Here is a 15,199-nt window from a genome sequence, read left to right as displayed (position 1 = left end):
TATATATATATATATATATATAATGCGGGACAAAGTCCACATGGTATGTCAATGTCCATTTTCCCACACTTGCATATATACATTGCATCATATTGTTCGAAAAATTAATACGAATTAAATACTAACTTCCCAAATAATTTACGCATAACTATGTTGGGTTCAACTTGTAACGATCATCCCCATGCATTTTCGATCTTTACAAATGTGCATATACATTGGATTTACTACATGTTTATGACGTTTGTTCTTTAATTTAAGATTATATATATATGTATGGCATAATTAGCATTTGCATTTATTTTTCTTAAGATTATATATAGAGAAAGAAGATGGGGATGAAAGTTCCGTGTTGTTTATGAATCTGTTTGTGTTGCAATCTCTAATCCTTTTGTTTGTACAGTTATAATCTTTGATATTTTTATCATAATAAAGCAACGTTCTCATATTGCAAATATGCGAATATTCGTTACATTATGATTCAAGTCGAATACTTTCTAAGATCTATTACATACACATACACACACACACACACACACATATATATATATATATATATATAATTAAATAATGAAATGCTAAAGCATTGAATTTGATCGATATAGGTAAGCGGAAGTATAAGATTTAGTTATATTTGAAGAAAATAAAAAAAAATATTCCAAAACATCGAGAAGACGGTTGAAGTTGAAACACAGACATCATCATGTCCGATTGGTCTGCAAAACTCCAAACGTCGAGTCAACCGCACGCGTGTGTATCTCAGAAAAGTTTGTCTCCTTTTTCAATTTTTTGGTATCTATCAGCATCTATATTATGATTCTGTTTTATTTTTATCCAATTAACTCGTATGATTATATAAATATTGTTAGGTTAAAATAGATATATATACACATACACAAAGGGAGACACATGTATTGAACGTTTTTATAATTTGAAGGTAATTAGAATCGTTTGAGTTTCGGAAATAATCTCGGTGAGTATAGAACCGAGAGTTGAAGAGAACCAGAGAGAATTAGAAGAATTATTCTCTTATCGTTCATTTCCATAAGACATTACATATATGTACAGATCTTAACATAGATAAAGAAGGAAATATATATATTCTATTTACAAAGAATGGAAACTATAGATTAAGAATTGGAAAAGCATATTTCTGAGAAAATATTGCAGCCGTTGTGATTTCCTTGACATAAGTTTTGTCAATAACTTGGGCCTGAAGTTATTGACTAAAGAATGGAAGGAGAGTCACGGCTGAATATTCGGGTCCGACGTGCATGTGTGCTCTTCATGTTCTTCGTCAACATTCCCCCTCAAGATTGGTCGGTGAATATCCACAAGACCAATCTTGGAGAGAATGCTTTCGTGATCCTTAACATTTGGAGCTTTGGTGAATATATCGGCTAATTGTTCTGCACTCTTAGTGTATGGGGTAGTGATAATACCTTGAGTGATCTTCTCCCGAACAAAGTGGCAATCGATCTCAATGTGTTTCTTCCTCTCGTGAAACATAAGATTTTCCGCAATTTGTATAGCCACCTGATTGTCACAATGTAGAGGAATTGCTCCGTCGAGGTCAATACCGAGGTCCTTGAGTAACGCCTTGATCCACACGAGCTCACTCGCCGCTGTCGCCATTGCTTGATACTCAGCCTCGGCACTTGATCGGACCACCACGTTTTGCTTCTTACTCTTCCACGTAGCCAAGTTTCCCCCGACGAATGTACGATAACCGGATGTTGACTTCCTATCTTGTTGATCTCCGACCCAATCCGCATCGCAATAGCCAATGACATCAACTTTGTTGTTCCGATGCATCCAAATTCTTTTGCCTGGAGATCCCTTGAGATACTTGAGAATCCGCTCCATCATCTTCCAATGACGAGCTGTGGGTGCATGCATAAATTGGCTAACCTGCCCCACAGCGAAAGATAAGTCAGGCCTAGTAATTGTTAAATAGATAAACTTACCGACAATTCTTCTATATTGTTCGGGGTCTTCGAGTGGTTCCCCCTCTGGTTGATACTTGTAATTAGCTTCAATGGGTGTCTTTGTCGGCTTTGCTCCGAGTTTACCTGCACTGTTCAAAAGATCAAGTGTATATTTTTGTTGAGATAGAAATAACCCATCATGTGATCGAGTTACTTCTATGCCAAGAAAATACTTTAGTGCACCTAAATTCTTAATGTCAAAATTATTTCGAAGTAAAGTTTTGGTATTAGTAATACCTTGACAATCATCACCGGTTAATATAATATCATCCACGTACACGAGTAGAACAATCATACCTTTCGAGGATTGCGATGTAAAGAGTGAGTGGTCACTTTCACTTCTTGTGAATCCATGAACCGTCAAAGCTTCGTGAAGTTTAGCATACCATTGTCGAGGCGATTGTTTGAGTCCGTATAAAGCCTTCTTAAACTTACACACTTTGTCTTGACCGATCTCATGGTGGAATCCCGGAGGTACATCCATGTATATTTATTCCTCTAAGTCTCCATGGAGGAATGCATTTTGAACGTCCATCTGCCAAAGATTCCAATTGAGATTTGTTGCGATAGAAAGTATGATTCTTAACGTGGGAAGTTTTGCGACGGGGGCAAATGTATCTGTGTAGTCTTCCCCGTACGTCTGTGTGTAGCTTTTGGCGACTAATCTAGCTTTGTGTCTCTCAATTTCGCCATCACTCCGATACATGATCTTGTATACCCACTTGCATCCTACCGATTTTTTGTTTTGTGGAAGAGATACAATCTCCCAGGTTCCATTACGTTGTAATGCCGAGATTTCCTCCTCCATTGCTTTTTGCCATTCTGATCTTTAGCATAGGCTTCGTCGAATGTTTGTGGTTCTTCGGCTTGATCTAACTTGCTTAAAAATACTTGATGGTTAATCGGTAAGTGTTGTGTTGAATATAAATTTTGAATGGGATGAGTTACCGTATAACCACGTTGACTTTCTCTTAGTTTGTATGTCGGTTTTCGAACGCGTAAACTACTACGTAATGGGACTGTTACTTGGTGAGGAAGTCTCAGTTGTCTCCTTGAACTTCTCTGATCAGAACGTGTTCTTTGAGTAGATGTCCTTGATTCTTGGTTGGTTTGTCTTTGGTTGTTCTCTCCTGCATGTATGAGATCAGGTATACAAGCATTATTATGAATTTCATTGAGGTTACCTGAGTACGAGTTTGCTGGAGGAGAAAACTCTTGACTTGGCATGTGAACTTGCTGAGTATCATTCTGATCAGAGACTTCCATCAGGTCAAAGGCTTGTTCTTCATGAGGCTTATAACCCTTTTGTTTTGTCGAGTAACTGAGAAACACACACTTGATGCTTTTGGGGTCCAACTTGTTTCGGTTGTTTTTTGGTACAAAGACATAGCAAACACAACCGAATATTTTCAAGAAATCTATAGAGGGTCGTGTTTGGTTGAGTACCTCGAAGGGCGAGTGATCGTGAAGACTTTTGGTGGGAAGGCGATTGATTAAATAACATGCTGTGACCACTGCATCGCACTAAAACCGTCGTGGAACATTTCGATGGAAAAGTAATGTTCTTGCTACTTCCATAAGGTGTCGATTCTTTCTTTCCGCCACTCCGTTTTGTTGAGGAGTATAAGCATACGAGGATTGATGTTCAATGCCATGCTTCGAAAAATAATCTTTGAACCGAGTGTTGATGAACTCTCCTCCATTGTCCGAACGAAAGCACTTCAGTTTTGCTCCATATTGTGTCTGAATACATGCGTGAAACCTGACAAAGGCATCAAAAACTTCTCCCTTGGAAGTCAAGAGGGTTAGCCAAGTATATTTGAAGGTGATTAGAATCGTTTGAGTTTCGGAAACAATCTCGGTGAGTATAGAACTGAGAGTTGAAGAGAACCAGAGAGAATTAGAAGAATTATTCTCTTATCGTTCATTACCATAAGATATTACATATATGTACATATCTTAACATAGATAAAGAAGGAAATATATATATTCTATTTACAAAGAATGAAAACTACATATTAAGAATTGGAAAAGCATATTTCTGAGAAAATATTGCAGCTGTTGTGATTTTCTTGACATAAGCTTTGTCAATAACTTGGGCCTGAAGTTATTGACTAAAGAATGGAAGGAGAGTCACGGCTGAATATTCGGGTCCGACATGCATGTCTCCTCTTCATGTTCTTCGTCAACATGTATGTGTACAAAGAAATGACCGTTGAGTCCGTAGACACCTAAGCATTCGTTCTTAGTGATTATCTATGTGTCTCTCTCTCTATATATATATGTATGTATATTGGATGAGATAATTATTTTGTTACCTCCATCATTAAGGTATCTCACATATAGCACAAATTTTACTTTTGTAATGGAAGTTTTTCATATTATATTCCGACACCGACTAATCTTTTGGATCTATTTATACATTGGATTTTGAACAGAAATTTTACTAAAATGTCGAAATGTTCTGCCCTCCCCGTAGTTCGATCTTAATTATTTATAGAATCTCTCGTATTTTAATAGGAGTTATTTGTTGGATTATATTTCACACAATTCATATGCACGCATATAATATAGCTCGACAGGCATTTCGTATACAAAAAAAGGATTAGTGAGATAAAGTTCCATGCAAATTATCACAAAAAAACCACAGAAATCGTATAGAGTTCTAACAATAAGATCAGATCAAACAAGCATTGCCCCGATTTGCTGGATATGTCTGACCATTGTCATGTCGTTGAAGCATCAATCATTTATAGAACGGTAGGGTCGGACCGGACATGTAGACAGCAACATCGAACTGATCAGAAAACAAAAAATAAATTAAAAATTTATATAAAAAAGAACCTTGCATGTGGACACCGAAATCGGTGGTCGTGGCACTGATGCCTCATCATGTGTTTGTTAGTTAATCTCCCGCTTTGCATGTTGCGTTTACGATCAAAACCCTAATTTGTCCATCGATTTATGTGTGTTCTCTTCATAAACTATTTAATTAATTATTCAATGAGAGAGAGAGAGAGAGAGAGAGAGAATCTCAAGTAGAAAACTAAAAGAAGGCATTAATGAATGTTAATGGCAGTTAATTAGGTTTATGAAGAGAGATTATTATATAAACATTCTTGGATTTTGAGAATCTTCTTGAACTCTCTTACACAGACATCTAATTAACGTTCATGGAGACTGGGAATCTCTGAAATGAATCTAAATGTTTCACTGCTTCCTTTTTTTTTTTGGAAGTGTTATTGATAGTTTTACGGGTTTATTTAAGATAGTATAACTCGAAAATTCTATTTTTTATTATTTATTGAACTCCCAAATGTATACACACACATATATGTATATATATATTAGTGTATAAACAAAAGGAAATAAAGTAGAAGATTTGTGAAGTATTCTAACAAAAAAAAATGACAAACATCTCTCTTGAGGATCACATGTAATTGCCACAAAAAAACTATATATGCGAGATCGTGTTTTAGATTTATTTAACAAAAAAAAGGTATTTTAGATTTAACTAATGTTGTTTGCCATAACAAATATGAATTATATGCCAATGGACCATATATTAGACCATTTATATCTTAGAATATAACAAATTTTGGATGAAATCTCCATTATTTGTGCCTAGAGAAATCATATCCAACACGCATCACAACATCTCTATTAGTTGTTCTCCAAAAGTAAACTCATCGGTTCATAATGTTTTTTTCTTGCAGACACAACTCAAGCAAACAATCCCACGTTAAAAGGAATTTTCAATGAGATCCGAGAGGGCTTAATCAAATCTAGAAAACAAGATTTATATATATTATTTATCAAATCAAAATTTTACATTGTTGTCCTATAAATTATATTCATGTTATCCAATATTTAATACGTGTTATATTTTTTTATGAAATTCCTAAACTATTGCTTATATGATTTGTGATCATACACATTTTTTTTTATTAAAGCAAAGCCTAATAACCAAGATTGATAACTGCATAAAATTTCGAAAACAAATCTAACTTTTAGGAGTAAATCTGAAAATTAAATTAAAAAAAAAACAATTATATTGTCATCCAATCAAACGTGCATGCATGGGAGCTCTTACGACATGCACATGCAAAAGTCAATGAAATGGGAATGGTGGGGGGACTTTGGTTTGGTGGGCTAATTTAAGACGTGAAATGCACACGCTTGGTCCTCAAATGCGAAACGTATTCTATAATAGTTGTGGATGAGAATGTATTGAAGTTGATTGAATTGATATTTATTCATTTTTTAAAACATTTTTTTGCCTTTTATTTCAATCATTTTTGCATGGTTTTCATTGTTACAGCGCCCATGTTGTGAACAAATTTTGATATTTTTGTTATGCCACGTAAAACATTTCCAATGATTTATAGTTATGCATTTGGTGTCTCTATTTTGTATATACCACGATTGTTTCAATGGAAATAGGACATCTAAGCAGCAACAACTTATAGTAGGGTAGATATTTCGGTGTAAATGTGGGTATTTATCGAACCGATTAATCATATATAATCATATTCTAATCAAATTCTATAAAAAAAAAAATCTATCGGATGTCACTTTCTGTAAACAAAATTAAGGACATGGAAGAAAACAATTAAAAAAATGAACACCAATTTAGAAAATTAGTATAAAATCGAAACTAAATCCAATATTGAAATATTGGAACTAAACTAAAACCTATGTAAACAATGAATGAATGTAGTTTTTTTAAAATAAAACACACACACAAAACTTTAGTTCAAAATGAATTTGAAATCCTAAATATTCATTGCTAATCTATAAACTATTTTCGAAGAAATTTCCTTATTGACAACCAAATTCATAATTGCTCCACTTTTTCAGCTATTTGGGTATAAATGTGTATGAACATATACATATACATATATATATATATATATATATATATAGCCGCGTGATTGCCGACAAAGTTTGAGACTATTGAAAGTTATGGTCCAAGGACAAAAGGCCAACAAGAAGAAAGAAAAACAACTCAAGAATTCCAGACCGTAATTGTAGAACTAAAGACATACACGTGTGATCCCCAATCTCTGATAGTGAAAGGATCCAAATTTGTTTTCGTATTCAGATAATATAATGACAAAACACCGAGTTTTCTTATCAATAAACTTACATGTATCTTTCTTAGCTTATGGTTCTAATACTTTCGCTTTTGCTCTATTTTGGAGGTAACTCAGTGTATTGGGGCAACATACATATATATAAAATTTACCGTTTACCAAAAAAAAAAAAACTTACATGTAAACGATTATATACATACATGTACGTATAGATGATTGTATTGTATGTCTGCATGCATTCACATGTACGAAGTACTATTAAATTTAAGAGAAAATCGTATGAAAAATACACAAACTCGCTACTAAATCCCGTATTAATAAATCAACTTTAAACCAAATGTTAAAATGTACGAACTCGTCCATACTTTCACATTAAACCATAAATTCGATATAAGGTTCCCAAACTCCATAAATATGTATGTGTAAATGTATACGTGTGTATATATACATGTTGTGAATTATTTTATATATGTTTGTGTATATATGTATTAAATAAAATATATATACTTTCTCAATTTAATTTTATATGACGTTTTAACATAACTTTTTTGTATCAAAATAAATGAAGTTTTTAGATTTTCAATGTAATTTTTTACAACTATATGGTTTTCTAAATTTATCACTTGTCAACAACAGTATGCATGCTTCAAGGTAATAATTAGAGATACCATTAAATAAATGTATTTTAGACAAAATAATTTTTTTAATAAGCATGTTTAAAGTAAAAATGTCATCTAAAACTATTGTCATATAGGTGTTGATTGGTGGAATCTCAATCGCAATCGCGGTAATTGCGGACGTTTACTATGTACTGATGATTCAAGGCAATTGATACTGACTCGTACTGTTGTTAGCGACTGCCAGTGGGAGTGATTGCGATTTAGAACGACTGGTTGACAGCAATTGCGATTGCGATTTGGTTTAAATTGCAAAAAAAAAACATCATTTTATTATATACAATACTAATCATTTTTAAAATATTTTTAGTTAGTTTTTTACTATTATTTAATATCAAAAAATTATGAAAATTTTAAATAATTAATTATAAAATTTAAAATATAATTTTATTATTAATTTAATTTGTTTTTAAAAATAATTTTAATATTAAAAATATTTTAAAAATATTTATTGGTAAAACCAAACAATATCAAACATAATACCAAACAAAATTATTAATATTTTTTATAATTTATGTATATATATATTTATATAAATATATGTATATATATATATATGTCTATGTATATGTATCTATATGTATGCATATGTATATGTATATGTATATATATGTATCTATATGTGTGTATATATGTATATATATATGTATTGTATGTGTATGTATTTATATATTTTATATACACATATAAATTTATATATATATATATATATTATATAATATGTATGTGTATATATATTATTTAAGTTTAGGGGTATTTTGGTCATTTAACCAAAACGCTGGAAAACGCTATCGTAATGCAATCTTTTAACTGCGGTTAGAATATTAACGTTTTGTTGCATTGTGGACAATTACGATTCCAACAATTATTTTTTCAATTGATCTCAATCGCCAGAAACGGCGATTGCATTACTAACATTTACACACAATGTTATTTGTAAGTCATACGATTAAGTTTATAGTCAAACATGATTTGCTGAATGTGAGATTCTAAGACTTTAAGTCTGTTTAATGTGCGAGTATAAAAAAATTTGGTGCATTTATTTGAAAATTTTAAAATTTATGGATTCATTTGTGATTTGATAAAGAAATAGTATATTTTTATGGGATTTTCTATAAATTTAATAACTTTTGCCAAAAAAAATTAAAAACAATTTAGTAGACGGAGTTGCTTATCATAATTCGATATAAACCTTGAATAATAAGAGTCTTGAATAGTATATTCCCGTCACATGACTAATAAACACAAATTTACTAAAAGGAGCCAATAAGTGAGTTTTGTCTAAAAATATTACCGCTCTCTCATCTTACTAAGGGAAAAAATTTCTTGTTTTCTCCATTTAACAAAACTTCTTATTCAAAAAATCAAATTAACCGCACATTTTTTTTCGCTTTTATTACCGCACCATTGAAATCAAATTTTAAATTTTGGGGCAATAGAAAACTAATTAATTTGAGTCATAGACATGCACAATTGAACTTTCATGCCTTTCAAATTGGCCCAAACAATTTTCTTTCTTGCTTCCTTCTCTCAATTGGGCCTACACGAATTTTTCTTTAATTATTCCTTAAAACACCTTTTAATAGTAAAAAAAAAATCTCCTAATGAAGTAGTATTATTGCTAACCATGTCTTAGCTTATGTAATTTTACTCTGATCACCAAATCGATTGGAAATAACTTTTACAACTATTTGTTACTTTTACATAAGGAAAAAAAAACAAGAAGCTGAAAATAATTTTCTACTAATGAACGAATATGCGAATTAAAGCTTGCGTTAATTAGAAGAGAGGACCATATAGATTAATCAAGAATTAGATTTACGTTTTGGGAAAATCTTTAATTAAGAAAAAAAAATATGTTAATAAAGCAAAAGAGAAGTGCATCTGGTCAATGGTCAGCCCTTGTCATGGCTTGCAAACCAATGTCCCTTGTTCTACCAACATTACGAATAATATTATTAGGGGCAAGATTCTCTTATGCACATTAATTAATTATAATTTTTTGTAGGGCCATGTATAATAATTTTACATATTGAGACATTTTCTGCTATGGTAAGATACCAAAACCCCCGGGTCAACTCAGATCCGAATCAGATTCAGTATTTCAAAATGTTGTGTGTATGCTCATTAGGGCTAGGGTTAGGGTTAACTCCACGCACAAGAAACCCCTCTTCCTTTTGTATTTTTCTTTTTGTTTTCTGCCTTTTGTAATGACAGTATTTGAATATCATTGCCAAGTTTTGTCACTTACCAAAATATAGACTATTTGAATGGACACATTAATGACTAGAAACAATGTATTTAATTCGGATCGATTTTCCGAGCAAAAAACATTACATATATCATTCGTCGCAAATATTCAAAACGATCAAACACGATATTTTATCAGAATTGATCCCGAATTATCATTAATCAATTTTCAAATATGGCAATTTTGGGCTTTTGCGGGTCTTCTACGAGATTTAGTTGGGTCAAAATCCTGATAAAGTTACCAATTATAAAAAAAATGTCAACTTTATTGTTTTCTACTTCATATATTTTAATTACATGTTTCTTAAAATAAAAAGCAAGAAGTTCTCTCGGTCCCGGTATTAGTATGGTTTCGACCCAATACATCCGGTTATAAAAAAAATAAGAAGTTATTCGGGATTTTATAAAAAATACATTTACTTTACTATTTTTACTTCAACACATACTCTTCTATAGTTGTGATCCATGTGATCCATATGACCCGAAATATAGTGTGGTCATATATTGATTTTATTGTTCATAACATTAAATTTATGATGTTTTAATCAAATGGTTAGTAAGATATATAAGGTATGAACATAATGAATTAGTGTGGTCACCATAAATTTAACATTATAATAAATAAAATCAAAATGTGATCACAGTATATTTTGGGCCACATAGTCATAGGTGGAGAAAGATATCTGTTGAAATAAAAATAGCAAAGTAATGGTGTTTTTTATATAATGCCAAAATTATTCTTATTAAGGCAAAATAAACAAAAAAATCAATCATAAATCTAATGAATAAACTCTCAATTATTATTAGACCAAACGTTTATCTGTATTGCTTTTGTCCAAACCAATATATCTCTTCTAGAAATTACTAAGACATCATATGGTTATATATCACATGTAATTGTTGAAGAAAATAGATAACCATCCATAGTACCAGAATCACGGATATATGCACAATTTAAGTTATTCTTAATTGTGTAAACTAATTTATATAAAAATAACGAAAAATTAGTGACCGATAATAAATTTTGTGTAGATCAGCCTTTGTCCATGACCCCATACACATTGTACGTATCATAATTAACAGGACCGACGGTGTTTATTTGATTTTTATATATAATATACGGTTGAAGAGTAATTGACAGTAGAATTAGTGAATATATTTTAAATATCTTTGGTTACTTCCGAGTTTTGTGTTGTGGACGAGAACATGTAAATTTCACTGTAGGATCCTTTTATCCCGACGAGAACATACATACATACATACATACATACATACATACATACATACATACACACACACACACATACATATATACATGATACATATATGCTGATATGAGTCTTTGTAAACAGAAAATTTCTAGGGTTCTTTGGCACGAAGCAATGTGTTAAATCAAATCAAAGTTTTTATCCTTATCTTGTGGTGATATGCAGTATGTTGTGGTCACAAGAGAGGCCACAAGAGCTATGTGCAAATAAATCCAAGAGAGATGAGCTTTGAAAGCGGCTTAACAATATAACCCGGACCATCCCGAAATCCACATCTACCAATCACTCTACCTTGCACCACTCTAGTCTTACCTTAATGTTTCACATGATTTTGGACTCATCATATTCAACATGTTTTGGACATTCCACGAGTGTGTTGATATATATATACCATCTTTAGGTATATCAAATTTTCTAGTAGTCAACCCATTTAAAAAAAAAAAAACTCATGGAGTTGAAATGTTATCGATTTTTCTTCTTGAATTCGGTAATTCGCTTTGCCTAATCTATAAGATGTATGCAAATTATCTTAATCATATAAGGTTTTAAGTTTTACGCAATGTAGTTCTATCGATCGAGTTGATTGCATATAATTTGGGACGCACTTGTAAGTGTGAACTAATTATTACATCTAACATGAAAACAATGTTAGTATACCTAATCGTATTAACATACCTAACATTCATCACATACACAAGATTTAGAAAGAAATGTGCCTTGTACACAAACCTCAACGACTCCAAACACTTTTTCTCCACCTCCATAATTAATATCTACTAAATAATAATATATAGGAGAACTACTAATGTGAAAATACATAGAGAAAATTCATCAACTGCTTGGGAATTGAGGATTAAACGATGGATTATGAATGTGAAAAGAGAAGGAAAGAATCAAATGAGTCTAAATGGGGAATATATATATACACACATACAAAATATAAGGAGACCGCACCAATTATCAAAGAAGAAGAAGAAGAAGAGAGGCCAAGGGAAATGCATATGTTATATCATCTCTCGAGAGATGTTCAAGTAGAAAGGAAGATGTGGTTGGGAAGTCGTCTAAGACGATGTTACAAGAGAAGATAAGAAATTGATTTCATTTTCCTTTTTTTTTTGGTCATAGAGAGAGATAATTCAAATGATTTATCTATATGGATTTTAAATATGAAAAAATATATTATTAATAAATAGGGTTTGGGGGGTGGGGGTTGTGAGGGAAACAATGGTAAATGGAGGGGGTGAGGGATGTTGACAAGGCAAAAGACACGACCTTGGGTTTGAGATGTTCCTCACTTCTCCATTGGATGTGACCTGTCTCTCGCTCTTCACCATCCATGCTTCCAAGTCACTCACATTACCCAACAATTAAAATTTTAAAATAAAAAATAATTTTAGCGAGTTATAACAAAATAAAATTCATACTGTAAAATGTTTACGGATTTTGAAATTTAATATATTTAACCTTATGACGGTCTTTTATAATAAAAATTTGAATATGAGTAGATTAATAGGGATAGATAATCGGTTAATCAAGTTAAACGATCATATTAACGATATTAGTGTATATTCATTTTTAATATATAAGAAGATTAGATATAATTACTTTATGAATTTCTCTTTTTGTATATATATAACTGTTATTTGTTTACGTTATTTTCACCATCCTTAGCCTAAAAAAAAGCAATGGGAAATCACACAGATTTTTAATTATTTTTTATTTTTTAATTAGTCATATTCCATTACTATCCAATGATTAACTTGCCATATCAATGATATAAATTTATTATTATTCTAATAAATGAAAATAAGCTTTAATTGTCATGCAAATTAATATTTTTTTTCATGAATATCGGCCCTTTTCTGTGGGTCGAATTATTTGCTCATGTGATTAATACATGATTTGAAGGTTCCGGGAACAATCTTTCTTTAATTAATTGTTCATATTGTAGTTCGGAATATTATAATCATCAATTGACATTATTATTATTATTATTATTCTGAGTTTCTCCTCAAATCTGTCAGAAGACTCAGAACAATTTCCACGGAAATTCAGGAAGATGTTGAGAGAAATTGTCATAAATCATAATTATATTTAACAGATTATCATTAATCAAATTAATTATTTGTTGTATTAGTCACGGTAGCTCATGCATCAGTTATTTTACGGGATGTTGACTTCCCCATTTTGAGATAAATAATTATATTAATAAAAACTTACCACTGAATACAAGATTGGAAACGAAAAACAAATCTAATAATTCTGGTAAAACGAAATAAATGAAGAATAAAATTAAATAAATAGAAATATAAACCAAACATAAAACATGAAACATATGAATTTTTTAATCACATGTATATCTTCTTTACATCAATATTTACTGAAATTCATATCGATTTTTAAAATTTTATTTATACGGACATATACATCAAATTAAATCAATGAAAAAGGTCGTCATTCAAGTAATTGATCCTACCCGAGTGCATTGTATATATTCTTTGTCCACGTCAGCGATTTTTAGCCTAATAAATAATGAATTGTATAAATTCGATTAACTGAATTTTACTGCCCATTTCCATTTGCAGTACATGTGATGAACAGTTGACCAAAAGACTGTTTAATAAATAGGAAATAAGCAAATGTTATTAGTTAGTGGCAAAAAATAATTAATTAAAAAATATATAGGCATACAGAGGGGAAGAAACTGTGTAATTATAGAAAATTGTATCCGGTAATATTATATGAATGTCCTTTAGCCATATATGGTAATTGCTTGCAATTGCCAATATTTATGTAAGTCTCTTACAATTTTTTTAGTAAAAAACTATACTTTTAAATTCAATAAATCACATGTGTCCTTCAAAAGATATGTTTATTTAATCGGATCGTAACTATGAAACTTTATATAATAAATACAATTTAAACCTACTAAATATATACATTTTGTCTATATATAATAATACATAGTTCAACGATATAATTCAACGGATTAAAAGATACACTAATATACCAATTTTGTTGAGTTTTCGGGACAAATATGAGTTATTTACGTCTTATAAATATATTATCAATTATGTGTTAAACCAAAAAATGTATATATATACACATTTTTGTGGATACATCTATCTATCATGCCCTTATAGATGCAATATATTCAATAAAAAGGGCAATATGCATGGAATATTCATTCGGACAATGAAATATGTTTCACTTCACACCTCCCGTAATCAATATATATATATATATAAACACGTATTAATTAGGGATGTATATCTTACGTAGATATTAGATAATAAAATTAGGAGGAGGAAACCCATGAGAATATTTTTTAGGTAATCGGGTACGTTAGACTACGACTTTAATTAATCTTGGGAGTGGGAATTATCCAATTGATTTGGATTCTATGTTCCCTCCCCAAATTCGAGATTCGAATTCGGCGTGGAACAGACGTTTTGTATCTCTATATTTACCAATTGAATTATCCAAATTTGGGTGGAAACTATGAAAGTTGCCAAATATTTCATCTTTTATCCAAGAGGTTGCAGATTTAACTCTTTACTGATTTCCTTTTCGTCCATTAGATATGGTTGGTTTATATCTCTCGTATTCTCGTATACATCGTGGGTTCGTGAACAACGCGACCAAAAGGTAGCGGCTGGAATTCTCATGTTATTAAAGAAATTAAGCGAGGAGAGTGAGTATATATACTGTAAATAACATTGACACGGTACGCAATTCACCGATGGAGCTATAAATAAAGATATCTAAGTCTAATTTAAGCCACGTGTCGAGAACCCACAAATGAAGAAGAGAAAGAAGCAATGACATGCAGTCATGCACATGCAGATACACGAATACATACACAACAGGCCAACCCCCACACACACACTCCCCTCCCCCCCCCCCCCTCTCCCTCATACTTT

This window comes from Tarenaya hassleriana, unplaced genomic scaffold, assembly GCF_000463585.1.
Source record: "Tarenaya hassleriana unplaced genomic scaffold, ASM46358v1 Cleome36, whole genome shotgun sequence".
Taxonomy (NCBI): Eukaryota; Viridiplantae; Streptophyta; class Magnoliopsida; order Brassicales; family Cleomaceae; genus Tarenaya; species Tarenaya hassleriana.
Note: the sequence above shows the minus strand (reverse complement) of the source record.